We start from the raw sequence: 22,461 nt of genomic DNA on the forward strand, positions 1-22,461 counted from the left end.
CGTTACAGGCTGCAGGGAAAATAAAGAGAGAATTTAGGGAACTGTGCATTTGGTTCAGTTTGGTGTTAAAAGAGGTGTGTTACTAATCCTTCCTAGAGCCTTTTCTCTTCTAAATGTTTTCCACTTATACATAATATTTCCCAATTATATATAATTTTCCCATTAAGTATCACAAGTGTTTTATTATGGGCTCTGAAAACTGACCCTACAGGAATTACTTGGCATTTTTTTCTTAAATGAAATAAAATGAATTTTCTTTCCTGAAATGAAACATAGGTTTCAGATGGATTCTACTCTTCCATACGCAAATCTAAGCTGATTTAATTGTTCTTGAATAATATAATAAAAATTCCTTTCCTGGTTTAGAAGTAATCAAAGTTAATAAACAAAATAAGAATGCAGAACTGGAACAAGTCTCTGGGTCACTGATCTGAGTCCTTTGCCACCAACTTTGATGTTGTGTTTTCCTTTTCATTAACTCATCAAGCTCTGACAACAACAATGTCTTAGACAGGCTTGATGCCTTTCACCCCCATATGCAAGTCACTTCCTCAAGTTGATTCTGAGACAATGACAGGATAAAATCCAAGTAACCTGAGTCTTGCTATGTTACAATACTGAAAAAAATAATATGTCCAAAATAATGTTGAAACTGAGAAGGTGGATCATGCTTGTAGGCTATATAGGGAAAGAAAATTGTATTTTCTTTTTCCATTTCACTGGAATTCTCATGAGAGAGCAGTGACCAAGATAAAAGCTCAGCAAAGACAAATAAAGCAAGAACTCCACCTCTTCCTCAAAAGATGTGAAAATAATGTCAACTGGAGAGGGCTTTGTTTCACTGTTGCTTTCTCTACAACACAGAGAATGTTAATGAATTACACTGCTAACTGGGACATAATCTTGTCTGTAAGGGATCAGGGGAAATTTAGATGTGGAACTATCTCAGATAATGAGAGGCAACTGGGAGTTTTTGGAAAAACTGAGAAAATGGCATGTGGAAATAATAATTATAGATTTAAAAATATTTACTGAGAAACGCTTTGGAAGAAACCTCTTTGGTTTTAACTGTGAACCTCGGTAGAAAGGGAATTAGGATACCTGGTGTTAAAATCTCCTCAAATCCCTCAAAGCTTTAGTGAAGATCTAATGCTTTGGCTGGTGCACTGAAGTTTGCTTAGCTGATACAAATCTTATTTCCAGGAAAATTTGTACATTATGCTCCCAGATGTCAACCAGATGATACAAGGATATTTTGTCTTGGAAGCTTCTTTTCTCCTTTTGTTTTGTTTTGTTTTGTTTTGCTTAAGAAGAAAAGAAATGCTTGTGTGCTGTTTACAAAGATTTCAGCATGATGTCTACTATTTTAGCCACTAACACAAACAACCTTGACAATCAGAATGTAATTTTTTCATCCTTCTTCATCCAGACAAGTAAGCAGTCATCAATTACAATCCCACACATGAAATACAAATTTAGCACTGCGGAAATGAAAACTAAAGCAATTTGTACCTTTACTATTCCAAAGGGATTCATTCTTGCTCTGTTTACTATGAAATATTTCCTCTCTTGAAGTCAAAGTTATATCAATGTCACCGACCTTAAGCTGAATCATAGTAAAGAGATGATAACCTGGCATTTCTGGCATCATCTCCTCATTACTGAGCTCACTAGTTAGCATATGTTTTAAAACAGTGTTCAAGCTTTTGTTTTCTCTACCGTTTTGGTTGCATTAGAGATTGATTCATTTAAGTAGATAACATCAAATTTAACAGTAAAAAAAGCATTTTAGAAAACCTCTTTTTAAACTGATAAATAATATCAGAAAAATAATTTAAAATGTTTCTTTACCTACCAAATAATCTTTCTTAATAATAGCTGAATCATGACACTAGCAGGAAAAACAAAACAAAACAAAACAAAAATCAACTAAAGGAGACAAATGTGTATAGGAGTATGTTTCTGTGTACCTTGTGATGAATGGTTTGAAAAACAGAAAGACAGCTCTGATCAGAAAATCCTATTTCACTTCCAGTTGTTATCCTTCTCTTCTGACGGAAACAAGCAGAGTATTAATATATGTGTTTTTCTACTGCACTGGTCTGTCATTTTCTTCAGTTGCATAGCTAGTGGTGCCCAGTAACACAACACTCCATACAAACATATGCATGCCCATGTGTGTCTGCACACACACAGTGATCACATCACGCTGCATATTGGCAGGGTAAGTAGAGAAGGCTGTCTCTGTGTCAGGTCAGCCTTTGCAGGAAACCACACCATGTAAAATGTAATTAGAACATTACAAATGGTGCACCCCAGTCTGAAAGACAGCCACGCAGATTCCATATTTTCACTGCCAGAGCATACATTTGAGTGTAGGATCCCAGCTCCTACACAGGACAGGGTAGGTAGCTGGCACCAATTCTACTGATCGGTGGTGTTCCTTATGTCCATTCTTCTCTCCTGCCTTCCCAATTTACTGCCTCTTGTCTTCCCTCATGCTACTTGTAACCTGGGTGTCCTTTGGGCTGCTCCTGCCCTGGCCACAATCAGTGGGGCCCTTCCCACCTTAGTTTAGGGAGTAACAGGCATGACTACTTTGGGAATGTGTCCACACTGCAAGCTTCTGACCATTGAGATGAAAAAGGTGTTTTGTTACAACTACTAAGCCTCTCAGTAAGGTCTGGAGAGGTTCCAATTGCTTACCCTGCTCTGTGGCCTAGGGAAGAAGCCTACAGAAAGAGTGCCTCACAGAGCATCATAAATTAGGTGGAATCCTCTGGGCCTTATGTAACGATATAAAAACCTCCATGTACCACTACACCAATCCACAATAATTATCTTCCCAGTGCAGGGCTCTGCTACAGAACCACAGCGACACTGTTTTTGTGTGGTGGGCTGGCATGGAGCTATCACCCTCCTTTTCCTTGAACAGGAAGCCAGAATTTGAATCAAGACCCTGGTGGGCTTTTCTGTACACAATTTCACATTGCTGAGTTTAGCTGGGAAATTCAGAACCACTGCATTAGTACAAAGGATATTTAGCTGAACCTGATGTCTGTATTTTTGAGCATATGGTTTATTGAATAGTAGTACTTTTCAAGATAATTTTGACTGCCCTATTCTGAAGGATTTGTATTCTCAAGTAGAACATGCACAAGAATAAAGATTTTGATTGCAGCTTTAATATCAAAGTAATATGTTTCAATTGACTAAGCAGGCCACTAACAATTTAGATAAAGGGATGCAATATAACAATTAATGAGCTATACACAAATTCCTCATTGCTCATTAACCCTTCAGTGGCTGCATATCTGCATGTATCCTATTTTGCCTGCACTCTAAAAGATGGCAGAGTTCTCAAAACATGCCGCTCGGAGCTTGTTTTATAAAATGGTAAGTGATATGTATACATGTTACAAAATAGCATGTACAAAGCACTGGTAATGGTCCTAACTGAGGTAATGGAATTTTCTGAAATTTCTAAAGGGTGAAATTTTAGTTAATATCCATTATAAAATCAGCTATCTCAAGCAGAGCTGGGTTTGCAAGATCAGTCAGCCTGGGGCAAAACTCCACTTGAAAGAGCAGCGGGATACTAAAGCTGTCAGGGAATGGGTTACTCGCTCCCTTATTCTCAACTTCAGCCCCAGCAAAAACATAAACATCCCAAGGCCTACTCTGCTTGTGTGAGCAGTATTTTTCTAGAACAGCACAGTAAACATGTTATTTTCACATGTGTTGCAGTATCTGGAGATGTCCAGATCTGGTAGTCATGTGCTTTCACGAAGAATCATCGCTTTTCTCATTTAGTCCTTAGCCCCTGTGGGTTGTGGTAAAAAGCCCCTCAAAAGACCTGAAAGTGTTTTTGGCCCAAAATCCAAATTCTTTACTTTATTCCTGTTTCCTGACTCTGTCAAGCCTTCTTCTTGAAGTCCACAGGGGTAGGAGCGTCAAAATGGATTGCCACAGCCATTTCTCTCTTTGGATTTTCTCATTCTTCCCTATTCTTTTGTCACTATTTGCATATTTTCTTGATTATTTGACTGAGCTTTCTGGGCTGGAAATGGCAGATATATAGAGCTGTGTATTAGCTGGGGTAAATGAGAGTATTTCCACTGATGACAGGGGAAACATAGCACAGTAGTCTACAAAGTAAGGAGAAAATACATATCTCATCTGAGGGCTGTCTGCCCATGTAGCATCAGGGTGCCTGAGTAGCACTATGGATCTACGGAGAGTGAGGCTGTTCTCTGCAAGGCTGCTCAGCATACTGGGGAGGTAGAAACCTGACGTGGCTGCCCCACTTTGTGGCCATGCCCAAAAAGGTACATACGAGCTTGGGTTTGTCCTCAGTCTACCTAACATTGGCACCAAGCCGAACCCACCTGGTACATGCTCCAGTCAATAACTCTGAACTTTTCATCATGAATTTGTCGTACAGGTGACCTGCACAGAAATGACATAGAATTATCCACTCTGTTTTACAGACGGGAAAGAGATAGATGGGGCACACTAGAATGGCTTTCCCAAGGACACACTGTGAGTCTTTGACCAAGCCAGAACTCAAAGGAGGGGCTCCTGGTCCAGCATCCTATCCTCCTGGCAACCAAAGGCACTGAAAGGCTATAAAAGTCTGCCAGACAGCTGAGTGAATCATGCCCATAATTCATTCAATGAGCTTTGTTTTCATTCATAAATTCATCAGAGATCAGAGCCCCTGAAGTGAATTATTGTCCTGTGTTCATTGAAAAGCTGTTTGTTAATCTACAACAGACCTTTACCTTTATGGTTATACAGGGGGTGAATTTAATATACTTTCATTTATATTTTTATCGTTAGCTCAGATATTACTGATGTCAGCTCCAAAATGTATTCCCAGCTCTAAGACCTGTATACACCAGTATCACACCAGCACAGTACATGGATTACCTTTTCCACAGTGCTTGTCCAATTATATGGGTTTGGGATCAAGTCTACTGTCCCCAGTTCTAAAACACCCGCAGTGTATTGACTAGGCCAATATTATTCAAACTTCACATACAGATACGAAAATGCTTCCTTCAGCTCCTCAGCCACGCTGAAGTAAGTTGGGTGTGAAGCAGTCTGCAGGACTGGGGTAGTTTCCCTTGTAAGGTTTTATAATTTTCCCCTAGATGAGGAAGAAAGGAAACAGTGTACTTCACCCTGAGAAGCATTTCACTTGATGACTCACTATGGTAAAGGTACAAAATCTATCCTTAAAAATTAGTACTGTCTCATTTTCACTTGGAGGACTCTTGTCTGAAAGAAGCAGTTGATTCACATTTCAGTTTTCCCATAGGCAACACTGTAATAGTGACATTCCTCTCTAACCCGCCCGTAAAACGCTTGAGATCTTTGATTAGAAGCATTTCCTGTTGCTTTTGAAAGAAATTAATAGTAAGACTGCATTGTCACTGGAGATAGTGACTATGCAGATATCTGTGGCTTTCTGATATATGTGTTATTTTAGTGCTATTTTAGTTATTTTATACAACATTTGTATGTGCAGCATATATTTCACTATTTCTGAGGATCACCAGTAGCTTAGTTATAAATTTTGATTTCAAAAAATGTTTGTATACAACTAAAAATTTTCAAGGTGGACACACTCACAAGCAAAGAGTAGAGGAGACAGACAAAAAATAACCCATCATTTTAGACTTGGGGATCTTTACTACTTTGGAAAAAGGATTTCAGAAAAAAAAAAAAATCCGACTCTGCATTTTTTTCCCTTGGTGCATCAAAGTTAAAAATCAAATCAATACCATCTTAGTATTAGACGGTGGTGACAGCATGCGGACATCAGTGCTGTAATTAAAAAGCCATTCAGCTCAGTTGGTAAAATGTAATTTTAGCTGTAGTCACTGGCTGTTTCCAAGCAATCTATTTACCCCAAAATGTCCTCAGGCATGGACTGGAGAGTGTGAAATGATCGAGTTTTAGTTATCCTCATACATAACAAATTTCAATTATAATTCCTACTGTAAAAAATGTTATAATAATATTACGCTGAAGTCCCTGTGCTAACTGGCACCAGGGATATAACAGAAAGAAACTTTCTCTGCTTTGCAGCTCCCATTTGTCTCCTTTTACATGGGACTTCTTCCCTGGGCTGGCATGGGGACAGGTTGCAGCTGGTCGCATCTGGTGTTGCCCAGAGCATGGCCAGGGACTGTCCTGGAAGGTGATGCTGTGCTATTTCCCCACCCTGATAGGGACCGTCGGATAAAGTTCCTTTCCAGCTGCAGGACTGGCAGAGCTGTGGCTATAGATACTGCTCACAAAAAAGCTTAGGGACATTCATTAAAGTAGCAGCTAAATTAATGGTAAGCAAAGTTAAGCAAAACTCACATAGCGTTTGACTTCCTAAGCTAAAACTATCAGCCAATTAAACTGAATATAGCAGGGCTGAGTTAAATATTAAACTTATTTACAGATGAGAAAACTAAGGCAGAAAACTGAAAGGCCAGTACTGAAGATGGTACCTCAGCACTGATCTATAATTAATATCTCTTTTGGGTTAAGTTATTTCTTTCTGAAATGCCCTATATCCAGCAGGCAGAGGCGTGGAGATTCAGCAGCTCATCAAAGCTCGGCTTGGCTTGGTTGGCACAGGAAATGTAAGACCAGTAGTGAAAGACATCATTTCTAGTAATTAAGGAATACAAATTTATTTCTTTCAAGAAGGGCAGAGATGAAAGTGGAAACGGTGAGATAACATACTTCCTTAATTCTGTGGTAGATTTTACAGAGAAAAGAAGAGATGTCCATGTAAAAAGACAAATCATGCTGCAATTATATGGTCTTTGCATTTCCTATTGTTGTGGCAGCTATTTCCCTCTTTTCCCTCTCCAGTGAACCTAGTACTATCAAAAGTAGGGATGGGAAGCTAGGAGTAAAGCATGCATTACAAGGAAGGTGGTTTAAAGACAGCCATTCCTACAGCAGCTTCAGATAAAGAGACCAGAAGCACTTTCCTGACTCTTGGTTTCATCAGTGCCCTTGGCCTTGAGCTGATGACTGGTGCAATGAGCTAAATGGGCCAAGTCTTACAGAACAGAGGTTTCAAAGGAGATTTTAAGGTAATTCCCTCTGGGCTGCTGCAGGATGCAGGTTATTTTACTCTGCAATCTTACGCTGACCCGTGCTAAAAAGTGAGAACAGACGTTAGAGTGTGCACGCTGCTGAGTCCTGTTCCCGCAGCAGAGATGGGACACTGGCAAAGAGCAACAAGGTGAATCCTCTTGGTTTCTTATTGACTCTTTCTGCAGAACCCTTCCTTCTTTTGGGGTGATCCTTTGAAGGAAGGTCAGCTTGTAAAAATGCAGATAGAGTGACTGGCCTGCTTCTGCTGCTTCTCTTTAGCTAGCCAAATCCCTAATAACTTTAATTACACTTTTTTTTTTTTCTTTTTTTTTTTTTTTCCACCCCTAAAAAGTTGCCAAAGCTGCTCTTTTCCCTCTCACCCCACAAAGTACCTTTTTTTCTTCTGGCAGCTCAAGAATGTGTGAGTTTTTGACGCTACTGTTACAGCTTGCCACAGCCAAGCTCACTACAGCTGAGGACAAGAATTCCCATATGTAGGAAAAATCACATCTTTATCACTGATTCTAAGAATCTATGACTGTCCTATGGTCAACCTAAAATTTAATGGCAATCCTGCTTGGATTTTCCTACAGCTGCTGACACTGTGAAGTGACGATGGACTGGGTTGCTCACAGTGTCTGGTTTGTATCAGAGGAAAAATGAACCAAGAGAGGAGAAGACGTGTTCAGACAACTCATGCACATTTCAAGACAAGGGTAAAATGATGGAGGGATAAAAGGACATCTTCTGAAGAACAATAAATGGGAGAGAAAGGGAAAGGGTAGAGAGAGCTCCTAAGGGTGGCTGAGAGGCAGACAGGCTGTCCTGGTGGCTTTCAGGGAGGGGACAAAGCCTCAATCTCTGGGTGTAGTGTGGTGTGCAGCCTGTCACACTACCACATTCTGGGCCACACAACTCACTCACTATTCCCGCAAACAGGTGACAAGAGGGAGAGTCCTGGGATGCTTTCATTCAGATTGAGATAAGCCCTTTCACCGTCCTCTGAGCAGGGAACATCCATTAGCTTCCCCACTTGCATTTGCTTCATGTGGTCTTGAAGGCACAAACTTATCTGTGCATCATTTATTTTTAGGTTTTAAAAAGACTTCAGTTCACTGCACTGACATACAGCCCTCAGTCTTTCTCCCTGCTGTCAATACTTAAAATGACATTAATTGACATTGGATTGATATTCACAGTGTGGCTCTTGAACAATTCATTAAAACATCCAGTCTCACTGCCATAAATTCAGAATATGGACTAAAACAGATCTCTGAAAACAGTCTTGAAGGAACCCTGCACGGAAAGAGCACCTCATCACAAAATGACCAGTACCTTACACATTAAACACGTGTCTATTTATTCAAAATCAGGAGCAAAATGTGTTCCTCATCCTTTGCTATAAGCCTTCTCTGTTGCTGTGTACAACATTTGGCTGAACAAGCTGTCAAGTGGGAAAAGGAGTAGGAGGTGACCAGCTCCCCCTTCATCCTTTCAACTAGTGTGGAAACCGGCGAACAGCAACTATCAGGGGGAGCACATATTTTTTAGTAGCCTGCAGGCTAAACATCCCTCCTCCATCTACCTGTCTATCTTCCTAATGCAAATTGCACTGTCACTCCGAAAGTGCTCCAAATATACATCCAGAGCCCCTTTTGCCCTCCCAGGAAAACCTCTGGAGCAGAACGCAACCTGGCTCTTCCAGAATAGACAATGACCAGTACCACTTTTGCCCATAAATACGGGCAAAAATGTCCTTTTATCAGTGCAGTAGACAATACAGTATTTGTAAATCTTGAGAAATACCTAAACTGTTGATTGCTGATATTCAGAACAGTGTAACAGTGTTTTTTACACTGGTTTTATGCTGCTCTCTGGACATCCCCTTCTGGCCACTGTTCAGCACAGGCTACTTAGTTAGGTGACTATTTAGACCAACTTGATGTTAGTTGTTTTCCTAATGTATTAAGTGATTTCTAGCTTAGTGAAGCTTCTGAGTATCCATGAGCCTTCTATGATGAGACTCACAGTGTGATGAAGATATACTCTTACCTGCTCACGGAGTCCAGAATCTGGTGTTTGGGGCACAGAATGCACATATTAATAACTTCACTACACTTTGGCTACATCTGTAAGGATGAAGTAAATATGCCCAAGACTGTTTTCTGGCCCAGAGGCCAACTGGCATGGAACAGCTTGAGTCCATGTACACACAGCCTGCTAATGGGAATGGTCTCTGGACCGAGTTGACTTCTGTTGCATGTCCAGGAATTGCTTGGGAGCATGCTGGTTGTCCTGGGTCACAGCTGTGCCAAGGACCCTTCTAGCAATTTAATGTTTCAGGCAATCAAGTTTCAGTGCCAGTGTGTTTTCATCTGAGTTGTTTAATTTCCTTGGGTAGCATTAGTTGTTGGGAATCCAAGAGTCTAAGCCCATTGATAGCCTTCTATATATCACCTACTCTTATTAGCAGGAGTAATAGCACTTTCTTGATGGCAGCACACATTTCCACTACAACGGCTTTGAAGTGGCCTGCTCTGAGGCAGCCATCAGGGGTGGCAAACTTCCAGGCAACCTGGCTGAGCCCCTGGCAGTGCTGCAGGGCACCGGGATGAGGTTATGCGCTGCTCTAGCAAAGTGGGCACAGACCTCCACAAGCCCTGTGCCTGCTGCCAGTCACTCTAGGTCTGGAGCACTACTGTCCCACTGTCCCTGCCAGCTGGACAGGCCTGAAAGCACCAAATGAATGTGTTCATAGAAAGAAACAGGAGAGCAGTCTGCACAGCTCCAGCCTCTTCCTCCTCATCCTAATCCTTTGGTTCTGCAGGCAGAGCATGGACTTGCATATGTTTGCAGGGACCTGTTTATGGCTGGCACCCCAAAGATCTTCCCTCTAGGGTGGCTGATACTGCCCTGGTAGTGGAGCTGGCAGCCAAGATCAGGGAAGAACTGGAACAGCTATGGATGATGATTTTTTTGACTTGGGACTTCCTTTGGCTTCAGATGAAAATGTCAGTAAAAGCTGCATGAAACACCCATGAAATGGGAACTGTTTCTGTGGAGCTAGTAAGAACATGGCTTTACACTGTGTTTGCAACTCTGCTCTTTAATAACTGCCCATGTGCCTTCTTTTACCAGATGGTAAAGGCATTTAAAATAGTGCAAATTCTCTCTGAAAACACGACTACAAAAAATTCCATAACATGATGTAAAATAGTGGGCTGAGGTTATTTTGAAATGATGTGGCCTGGCCCTCAGGCCAAGCACCATTTTCAGGCACACAGCCCCAAGTTCTGGGGTGGTGGAAGAGAAGAGGGACCCCCATGGCAGGGTGGTGGCTGTGGCATCTCCCACTGTGACTCCTACCTGAAGCAGGTTATCAGGGGTACCTGAAGTTAATTGTGTATTTTGGATGGGTAGAATTCTCCCAGAGTTAAGATGGGAATCCTTTCAGCTGGCTTTGTGGGAAGGAACATCGGGTGGGCTCTCACCCACAGGAATGCATGAGCACAGGGACTTTGAGTCATGGGGAGACCTGAGGAGATCAATTTATCACATTATTTTTTTTCTTTATGATTATGACCACATTAGAAGGCAGGCAGTTAGAGAAGGTGCCCCCACTGTTGGACAAAGCATGTTTCCATCTCCCAGCTTCAGTGGCTCAGATGTGGCACCTGTCTCAGAGGCAGCAGCTGGACTACGCGATGCAGGGTGGTTGCACAATGCCGTGTGATCTCCTCTGTTCTCCTCCCTCACCCCGCTGGGAACCTCGCATGATAAAAACAGTAAAAGGCTCTTGATTTATTTTGCTGACTAGAACATTTCATTATATTGATTCAGCTAGTGAAAGCCCCACAAGGAAATGGAAAATAGCCCATTATTTTTAATTTCCAATTGGAAAAGTTACAACACATTTCTATTTATGATGTGAGTGTTTTTTTATCTCAATCATCAAATTCAGCACTTATTTTTAGAACAGTCTATTTCCATCATTAAGGAAAGACTAAGGCTTGAACTTGTGGTTCTCTATATCACAAGCTGCTGAGGTTCAAAGCGATTATTCATATATATTTTGCATGGAGTTGGTGAGGAGGTGAAACTGCCAAATATCCTAAACTTCTCTATTTTGGGAAAAATGGTGGGCTAGGATGATCTTATAAAATGTATTCATGGCTTAAATTGAACAATTTAACACTCTGAAGCTTAAGTAAAAAATTAATAGAAGGCAAATCTTTGAAGTGGTGGCATGTGTGTAAGCCTCTTGTCCCCTGCAGCCAAAAAAAAAAAGTCATCAAGGCTTCAGACAAGCAGCATTAAGCATTTGAATTCTCCATAAAAATATTCGTGATGTAGAGCAATTACTTGTTTTTGATATTCGAGAAAAGTTGCTAGAATGTGTTTATTTTGCCTCTCTCTATGTAAGATCATTTGGAACATGTGCTTTGCACGACTTCTGTCTCCTGGTAGATTCATCCTTTGTGGTGCAACTAGATACACATGCACACATATATATTTGTACACACACAGACACAAAGAACAAATAGACTAGATGGCCAGAAATTCCTGGCACGTACTCTGTTATTTCTGTGTTGCTCTTGCTTGAAGCACATGTTTAACATTTTACTTGACTTGAAAACTCGGCAAGGTAGATGGATTAAAGAAAAAAAGCCAAAGGTTGAAAGGATGAATAGCTTAGAGAATAAAGCATCGGGCACTTACAGTACTGCTGGCATTGAATGCAAGGAATCAGTTCTACAGACCTCAAAAGGGTGAGGAATGAAACTCAAACACACCCGGTTTGGTCAGCCCCAAAAACCTAACTGAACAAAGACATCCCAAACCTGCGGCTTGGGTTAAAGAGCTAAGACACTAATCCAGTACAAAAGGCTTTATTCAGACTGTTTACCCTTTTGTATGTATGTATATACAATCAAAACTAATTTTTTTTCAGACCCTGATGTGAACCAGTGCTCTATACAAATCTGGGGGGAAAAAGTCCAGCAAGTTATTTCACTGACAAAAGTAGCCTTTATGCTGCTTCAAAAGTGGCCTTTACTCTTTGCAAAGTTCCTTTAGAATAAGGTCTGTGAGGAATTTTGTGGAAAACAGACCTACTTTACAGTATTTTCTTCGCATTGACTCTTTAAACATACTAAATCTGTGCTTTGTTAACTAAGCATTCAAATGTAGAGAAATCCAAAGAGCAGGTCAACTTTCTGTCCTTAACGACAGCTTTGCCTCTGTACCAGCCAATGGCCTGGTCACAGAACCTAACCTTCTGCCCTGGAAGATTTATCATCAGCTTTGCAAACGTCCTTCTCACTTTGAACTGAGTGGAGCTGGTCAAGATGCTTTAAAATTTAGCTTCTGCATGTGTCCCCTCCGCTCAACAGAAGCCCAAGCATCATTAGTGCTAAAAGCTCATTGTAGCTCTTTTGCACATGCTGGTGAGTTCAAAATTTAGTGTAGAGTGTGTCTTACTTGCTGCCTAGATTAAACTGCAAGCTCTTCAGGGAACACACATCTTTTACCCTCTGTAGCTGTCAGCATAACAGGACTCAGCTGGAGGCTTTGGGTGCTACCATGGTAGGGATAAATAAGAGCCAAGGCAGTTAATGCTATAAAACTGTACTGTTAAAGAAGCTGGAAGCATCAGGTTCTGTCTGCAGAAACTTCCTGTAACAGACATGAAATGTAAATTAACCCATCTGAAAATAACTGATTAAACCAGCAATTAGATCAGAAATAAGGTAAAAAATACCTTTCTTTCCATAAACATTTTGTATCCTTTTCAGAGGAGCAGTGCAGTGTCATCGTATCACTCATCCCTTCCCAAGCCTTGTTTTGATTTATTCCTTCTTAAATAAAAAAGACAACCCACAGTGGTACGTGATTTTTACTGCAAAGTGTTTCTGCTGTAAGAGAAATCATTGACTATACTGACATAGCTTACATATATCTCCTTAACCGGTAAAAAGACATGCTTCCAAGAGTTTTTAGAAGCTAGGAATGGATCAAATAAAAGTACACATTGGTCCAAACCTTCTGTTTCTTGTCTACGGATATTAAGTATATTGCTGTGAATATAGAGCTGAAAGACTATTCAGATGCAAGAAGGCAATACTCAATTTCTCCTCCCAAAGACAGTTTCTTTGTCAGAATTAGAGGAATTCTAAGGGGCTTTTCACTCACACAAAAAGCCGCCTGCCAGCAATGATCATGGTTAAACAAAAAGCACGTCCAATAGAGCAAGCCACTCATGTGACTCTCATTTGCAACCCAGGTACTGGGAGCAAACGCTGCCTGCATACTTTGATCTAAATACACCCCAATTAAGGTTTGACTGATTATCTGTACTCACAGAGTGGAGGTGGGCAAATTTAACAAATGGCAATGAGGAAACTTAGGTTTATGGAGTAATTTAACAAAGGCAACATAATGGCAATAACATGGGAGCAGCAGACCACCTGCTCCTCTGCTGGGTTCACTTTCTCATGGACCTGTCACACTGGAGAGCTCCTCACAGGAATAAGAAAAGAAATAAGTAATTCTCCTGCAGATCAGTTGTTAAAATACCAGTCCTGAAATACACTACAATGGAAACTGTTATGAAGTGGCATTTCTAAACCTGTTTGAGAAAGTCAAAGGTCTCAATGATTGCAGAAGAGGTTTTATCCGAAAGATGTGTGAAAACAATTAACACCCCTCACTTTGTTAATTACATGTGGGTTTTGTCATGACATTATCCAAAAAGCTGTAGGTGCAGGTGAAAACCTTCTTTAAAACAACCTATAAAACATCATAGAAAACCTTAGTCTTTCATTAGGTTATTTTATATTGCAGTTTAAGCTTTATCAGAGATTCAGAGCTTTCTTATGTGGATGTTATGATTCTATCTTTTGTTGTTGTTGTTTTGATTTGTTTTGTATTGGGTGTTTTTGTTTTATTGACATGTTTATTTAATCACTACTGAGCAACTCAGGATGATATTTTGAAATAATATATATAATAATACAGCTTTTGCTACCTTGCTGATTGTGCCATGAGATTTATACCAATGGATCTAGAAGATAAATTTGCAATATAAAGTACATTTCTTGTTTTGGTGGATGAGAGGAAAGAGGTTAAAACAGAAATGGAGCAGTGGTAGAATGCATAATTAGACAGAAGGCTCTGAAAACGGTATTTGTATGAGGTTATTTCATATGTGTGAACAAAAACTGCAGAGAAATGGAGTCAAAAAACACAGTTACTAAGAGTTGCTCCAAAGACTGTTGAGATAGAATATTTTCCCTGAACATTTGGCCTGAATCCTCAGGGACTAATTTTACTTTCAGGTGACCTACGGACGTGAGTCAACACCTTGGGTAAGCATTTGAAAACAGATGCCCATGCTCCATTTGTTCCCTTCCTCTTGCCACTGATATAAATGACAATTAATATGCACATCTGAACATGCATATTCACTGTGGGACTGCAGACACTGGAGACCTTTGCCTCATTGTCATAATGTGTTTTTTCCCATGAGTACATTTACTGCTAATTCTTTCAGCTCTCACAACCAAGCATTGTTCCAAATAGAGAAAAAAAAGATCAGACAGAGTTGGTAAGAAATCTTAAAGTTTTGATTAAAAAGATGTTGACACAGATGTTGTGAGAGTTCATGCCTGACAGCCTCTTCTGCAGCTTGGGTTTCCTGGACAGGATAGCTGTGGGATTCAACTCACCTCACTACAGATATCTAGAACAGAGGTTTCCTAACCTTTCCCACCTTTCTTGATAGAGACAAAAAAAAAAGTAAATAAATAAATAAAAGAAAGAAGAAGAACTTTTCATAGAACCATTCATTTTATGTCTTTTAGACAGCTACTATGCTAGAATTGCCTCTAGAGGGGCCTGTTTTCCTCCATTATATACAGTCTAAACTGAGCTTAAGTTGGCTAACTCCTGTGCATCTGGACTAGGGCAGATCTTCTCTTACAGGTATTAGTGGAGTTTCTCTCATGTATCAGGAGATGCCAGGCTCTGCCTGATGTGTGCTGGGGTGCTGAATGCATGTCCGTCACTTGGACCACAAGGAGAAAGGAGATGACTCCCAAAACATATAAAAAAAAAAAAAAAAAGAGAAAAATGAGGTCTGTGTGGAATGGAGCTGGCTACAAGAAGTTCAGGTCTGGATCCAGACTGGTGCTTTGTGATATGACAGTCCATGGAAAATAATGGCGGGTGAAATTTTGACTGAGGCTTGTACTCATTTCTGGTCCTGCACCATGCTGCCTACACTCACGAAACACCTTAGATCCAAGGTCATCACCAAGTGCCATATGCAAAGAAATGGCGATGCAATGTGGAATCAGGTCTGGGTTGAGTGTCAGCTTAAATATGCAATTTCCTCTATTTATCATCTCATGTCACAACTGGAACATTATTTTAAGGCAGCGGATATTTGGTGTGTGTGTGTGTTAATCTTTACTGTGAAAATGTTTGTGATACTTGTTTTACTATCAAGATGTAATGCTGCTGATTAAATTACAAATGACACACTACATCAATTCTTATTAGAGATGCTCAGGTCTCTGTGTATGTATGCTCATGTGGCTGATACCCCTCTTGCCCATTTCTCATAACACTCGACCCAGTAATTATCAGTGAAGATTTCAGACCAGACTTGAGGTAGTCACGCATTTCACTGTCAATCAAAGGTTTTATTTTTTTTTTTGTCAATGTTTATATGATATCAGGGGTCAGAGGTTTTTAACCCTACTTCCCCTGGTGAACTATTACAATTCTCCACTGGATTTTGCTGGAGAAGGAACATATCCTATTATGCTGCCATCAATTCTTCATCTTGTACCATCATTTCATGATTCACAGATCTGATATCATTAAGGCTGAAATTCCACAGTATGTTGAACACTTTGTTTATTTCAATAAGACCTGAAAGATCTTGGGACTGGCCTTCAGGTATGATGAGACCTGTCACGCACGACTTCACCAGTTTTGTTATACCAACAATTTTTTAAGATTTAACAATAATTTAAGACTGTACTATATAGAACTTGTTCATAACTAATCTGTAAAAGGAGGTTATTGTTTGCAAATAGTTGTCTTTTCATCCTTTCTTTTTACCAAAACCACAAATAAATCTGGTTGAAAGCTGAAAATTTTTCATTTTTAATTCAATAATTAAAAATTTCTATCATTAGATAAGAGAACATTTTGTGTGGAAAAAAAAAAAGAAGGAAAGAAGTAATGAAACAATCAGTATCTTCACTAAAAAAAATCCACTTAGGTGGAAAATGCTTGACAGGCCTATTTCTTTTCAACCTTCTGAGCCCTGCACATGTACTCTATGAAAACTTTGCAGGTCCTGGATAACCCATATCAATGGATGAAGAAAGAAATGTAACACAATAGTTCTTGAAAGCAACACCTCAGCTATTCGTGTTTTATAATAATAAAACAAGATAATATATATATGTTAATGAAATGAAATATGTTTCATGTTAATGAACTTTTTTTTTTTTTTTTTTTACCAAATCACAACATGATGAGAACACAAAGTACTCCTCAGTATAATTCTGCAGCACAGGCTTGGCAAAACTTTGGAAACAGTGCCGTGACAGCAGACCAGAAAAAAATGAACCAGAAAAAAAGTTGACAAAAGTAGTGTGACTCCTAAAAGGGATGCAATAAATCGAAGCCACCAAAGGATTTTAAATAATAAAAAGGTGTTCCTTTTGGATAAAATCCACTTACTTACATATAAGGCAGAGTGAATTTTTAGCACAACACTGCGGAGGCACAAGGACACGACCATGGAGTCGCCTTTTAATAAGTGAAGTGTCAGGGGGGCGGGCAACCCATGGGGGTGACACGGAGCCTCTTGCTTCCAGGTCACTGCTTTGAATCAGGCCCCGGCTGATGCCAGCAGAGAGCTGTAACTCTTTGATGACTGCTTGGTGGCCTTAAAAACTGCCCCCTCATTTGGGTTTGGCATAGGCTTGAGTTTGCTGTGCCAGCAAGCGCTTTCCTAGTGGCAGGTTCAGCACCTGATGTCACATAAACTTTGCAAAAATAAAAATAAAAATAAAGCCTTTGATTGACAGCAAAATACCCAACCACTTCAAGTCTGGTCTGAAATATTTGCTTATCATTGTTTCATTTATTATGATTATGGGGAGGTGTATGTAGGGCACACTACTTCTGTGCCCATAACTCAGGGCTGGGACATTGCCTGCTGTGCTGGCACAAACACGCCAGACAAGAAACTCCTGGCAGTACATCAGGTTTGAGGACAGAGTGCATAATTCTGCATGGCTCTTCCACAATATCATTCTTGCAAAGTTTTCAGTAAGAGCACTGATCCTAAAAACGTTCTGTTTTATGAGCAGGTCACTCTTGTGTCATTTTGCACCTATTCCATCCCTCCATACTGTGCACCACCTGAGAGGGCAAAATCAAGCTCACAAAACAAGATAACATTTTTCTAGCTATTTATTTATTTGCCACACTTACTTTCTAATAGACTGTGTGCAACATCATATTTAAAACATGACCTTAGAAACTTAAAAACACATCCGTTTCTCCTGAAGAATATACAGCTGCCAGAGAAAAGCGGACATTCAGTAAACTGCATGTCACTATCAGCTATTGATAGCCAGTGATTTGTTCTGAATCCAAAGGCTAAACCAAACCTCATGCTGCTGTATGTCAGATGCAATTGGTCCAAAGTCAAAGTTTTACAGCTCAGACAGGGCGCACTTTATCCTTCAGGCTGCTACTTAAGATAGCCATGACCCTGAGGAGAACCAGTCAACAAAACAGACAGACAAGAGGATGTGATTTGTATGCATCCCTGAGCCTGCTCAAATCACCTCTGACCTGCAGGTCAGGCTGCAAATGACAGCAGAGTGCATGCACCTGATCAGACAGCACATTCTCATTAGAAAGCCTGGGAAAAGGGGGCAGCTACACTGTGTTTACTCATAGACCAAATGCAATCTACCCAGGAAATGAGAAGAAAAAAGATCAATTTAGCTCAACGGAAGAATGTGAGCGACATGTAAGTATGTTATGAAATTCCAAATCAAACTGCTTATTCCTATAAACCCAGACAGGAGCTTTCTGCCGGGGTGAGGTACCAAGAAGACAGGTTAGCACCCAAACAGGGGTATTTGTTTGTGTAGAATGCTGTGCCAGGAGTCTTTGCAGGGGTGCATAACCTCTACTCTAATAGACTGAGATCCACAATCAGATGCATCTATAGGCTTTATTTGCTGCTGGGTCTACTTGACCATCAGTGCAGTTTGCTGATTTGGTAGTTTGGTAGACATTGTTGATAATTTACATCAGCAATATGTAAATTCATCCAGTACAGAAGGCTGGATTTATCGAGAAAAGGGGCAGTGATCACGCAGAAATCCATGTTTCTCTAAATTTCATTTTTTGGACATAGGAGCAAGTTATCAAAAAGATCAGCAAGTTATCAGAAAGATCCAAAGAAATGATTTTGACTACAGGCTTCTGCAAAGTTCAGAGGCAGACAGTGCTGAGACAGTGATGTGAAGAGATTGTCCCTTTGTATGCAGCACTGGTGAGACCGCATCTCAAATATTGTGTTCAGTTTTGGGCCCCATACTACAAGGATATTGAGTGCTTGTGATGAAGAGCTATGAAGCTGGTGAAGGGACTAGAAAACAAGAGTTATGAGGAACAGCTGAAGGAACTGGGGCTGTTCAGTCTGGAGAGGAGGAGGCTGAAGGGAGACCTCATTGCAGAGACATGTAGATGTGTCAGTAAGGACATGGTTTAGTAATGGGACTCAGTAGGCCAAATAAGACCTGGTGATCCTGAAGGTGTTTTCCAACCAGATAATTCTATGTTTCTGTGATTTAGTTCAGGACAATTTCCAGTACATTTAGAGTAAGTCTGGGATTTGAAGGGTGCATGTGTAGGGGTAGGGCTCTTGTAGTGACTGTGTAACTCTGTACAGAGACTAAGGACCACTCTTCCTTGGTTCTCAATCTTTGCACTGTATTTTTTATAAATGTTATATGGAGTTAGAGGGAAGGTTGCAGGGCTGCCATTATGCATTTTTGCTAAACTGGCATGCCGGCAGCAGTTGGAGCCCTGTGGCTCAGGAGCACTCATGCAGATGCTAAGGAAATGTGCTCTGTGCCTTCATGACTCCCGGGCTGCAGGGGCTGCTCTGGCCTTAGCATCATGTCAGGCCTGGGCCTAAGCAGGAGTCACGCTGACCACCTACTGCCTTCATCCTTATGGAGATCAGATTTACACAAGCCACATCCACCTCAGCTGTTTTTGTGTCCAGCCCTCGCTGTGCTGCTTCTCTGCTTATTCCCTTTTGCCTGCCCAGGCAGGAGAAGTGACACTGATTGTACTGGGCAGCAGTTTCTGAGCTGTCCAACTGCAAACCGGCCACAGCACTGAGGCTACGTGCTCCTGTGCAGCCCTGGAGAACAGCAAAGTTAGGTGAGCTTTTGGACATAGTCTATCCTCCAGCACACACCAGCAGCACACTATGGTATGCTTCTGGACTGCCCAAGATGTGGGTTTTTGCCACAAATATGAGATGGGAAATGGGACTGAAACAGAATTTGATCCTGGCTCTTTGCTGGGGCTGAATGGGGTCTCAACATGTGAAGGTTAGCTTTTTCTCAATTTCTACCACATATTCATGCATTCATGAAAGACTTTAACCATGATTTTCAGACTGGTATTTTCTTCCAACAATTCTGTCCCAGTGATATCCATGCCAGCAGAAAGGAAAGGAATCCTACACACTGGGGTTTATTTTAAGAGATGCCTTTCTTGTGAATTAAATAAGTGCTTTTTTAAAGCTCTCTGTGTAGGGTATCTAGTGATGGACACATTCTAGTGGGGAAAGTCATTTTTACTCTTTACATATCTGTTGAGTACTGCATGTTATTAAACAATCCAGCCTGAGAAAGTGTCATCATGCTATATTTATCAATCTCTTTCCCTCCTAAAATAAATGGCAACCAAGACCGAACACAAAAGGGGCCCTTACTTCAATAAGGAAAATACCACACAGAGATGAAGTCTGCACAGAGCACCCTTGCATATTTGCTTAAAGCTGACAGTAATGTCATTTTGATGCCTACTGGATAACTGAGGACCATAAATATATTGCTGGTTGGTTGTGATGAGTTTTCAGGTCTTGAGCTGGGGAATACGGAGCAGACCTCTCACAAAGCCCCCTTGTGCAGAATAAGAAAAGAAAGAAGTATCCCTGTTTCACAAATGGGGTCATAACAGTCTGGATTCCTAGGAAAACCATTCCCAGCATGCTGGCCACAGTTCTAGGGAGAAGAATAAAAATAGACTTTGTTGCTGGAATAAAATAAGAACGTAAGAACAAGAGAACAGCTGTACTGAGTCAGACCAAAGGTCTTTCTGCTCCTGTCTCTGACAGTGTCTAGTAACAACTGTGCAGGGAACGATTATAAGGAGGACAGCACAGAGTGACCCTTCCCATGGCAGAGTCTCTCAGCTTTCAGCTATCTATAATTTAGGAATTTCCTGGCACAGGCATGGTGTCTACTGGACTTTCTTGGCCTTGTGTAACTACTGTTTGAGCCTGCTTGTATTCCACATCCCCTTCCAGCGAGTAGTTATGGTGCAAGGATCCCAAGTAATGCCATATGTGAAGAAGTACGTTTGTTTGTCTTACAGTTGTGCCTAGTAATTTCATATAGTGGTTCTCAGTTATCAGGCCAAGAGAAATTGTGAGACTCTGATTGGAATGGGAAGAAAACTCATGGAGCCAGAAAATTTCCCTGTCATTTATCTTTGTTGTGGTTTCTACTACAGTAGCAAGCCAGGCAGTTGTTGGTAAGCTGCACCATGTTAATAGAAGCATATGGGAATGACAGCAGAGTCTGGAAGGAAATGCATTTTGGTACAGTACACACACCTGTAGGTACAGAAGTGAGATTTTTAAAGTTTACTATGATGTGTCTGCAGGCTCTCTCAAACTGCACATCCACTTTCACAGGCAATGAAAAGCCAGACATTTTATGGTGATATCTTTCCAAAAAGAAACTTAATGTGGCCAAATACTGTGATTTCATCTGTAGTTATAAATTCATTGTAGGTGGCTTTTTTTTTTTTTTTTCTTTTCCTTTTTCCCCTACAAAATCTAATTACATCCTGTCTATAGCCTTGTACAACTGTAGTGTGTATAATGGATAGGACATAGATTATGGAGAGCTAAGCAAAGCACTGCTATAGCTGTTTTCTTCAAGTTTCAGCAATTACTACTCCTAAAGCATGGTTTATGTTTTTGTGAACTACTGAGCTTTCCAGGTTTGCAGGATGAACTAATCAATTCATATGTAAATAAAATATATCGTACCCTATAAGAAAAGAGCAGTTGATAAAGAGGATCTAGTGCTGTGGGTCTTTATGATCAAGAGAGGGAAGAATTTCTTTGTGTCACTACAAAATGTTACTCTGTCCATGAAAGGAAGGAGACAGAAGGCTAGCTCTATGCAAAAGCCTGACTGCATGTGACTGACCCAGCAGGAGAAGTGCTGGCTCCCTTTCTCGGGCTCCTTCTGTTGCAAGACACAGATCCTAAGTACGTGCCGGATGCCTCTGCCTGATTTCTGGGGGGCATTCTGGCCGAGTGAAACATTTTAAAACAAAAAGGAGAGTTAGCAGATAAAAAAATGTAAGCCACAAACTGTTTCTCTTGAACTGCATTGCTCTGCTGAAAACAGCAAAGCAAATATGTGTGTGTTTTACTCCTCTTTTATGTTATTCCCTGATAATGACTCTCATTCATGTTACAAGAAAAGATTTCATCCTTTCCTTTACTTTTAGAACAGAACAGTTGTCTTTATTTAAAATTATCTTGTCCCTTATGAAACGTGCTTTTTCAGGGTGAGTGAGCCTCGAACGGCTTGATAAAAACCACAGTCCTTCCAAGTTGGACTGCATCTCATCAAAGTGCTTTTCCCCTTAGGATTTTATGGAATGTTACCTCACTTTATGACAGTTCACATCACAGCATAAATGCTGAACATTTCTGTAAGTGAGGCAATGCACTGTGAAATGTCAGGCAAACGATAAAATCAATAATCTGCAAGTTACCAAAGAGAAATGAAACTCATGGATGTCAGTAGTTTTTGGGTCAAAGGCAGATGTTCCAGGATTATGATGGCCAAACACTGCTGGATTGTTTTAATTTAAGTTTCATACCCAGACAGCACTGAAAAATGGCCCTTCTCATAACAACCATGAGCACCATTACATATGCTTTTTCCACTTTTTATTCTTTTAGCTGAGATGTCGAGATTGGAA

This window comes from Anas acuta, chromosome 3, assembly GCF_963932015.1.
Source record: "Anas acuta chromosome 3, bAnaAcu1.1, whole genome shotgun sequence".
Taxonomy (NCBI): Eukaryota; Metazoa; Chordata; class Aves; order Anseriformes; family Anatidae; genus Anas; species Anas acuta.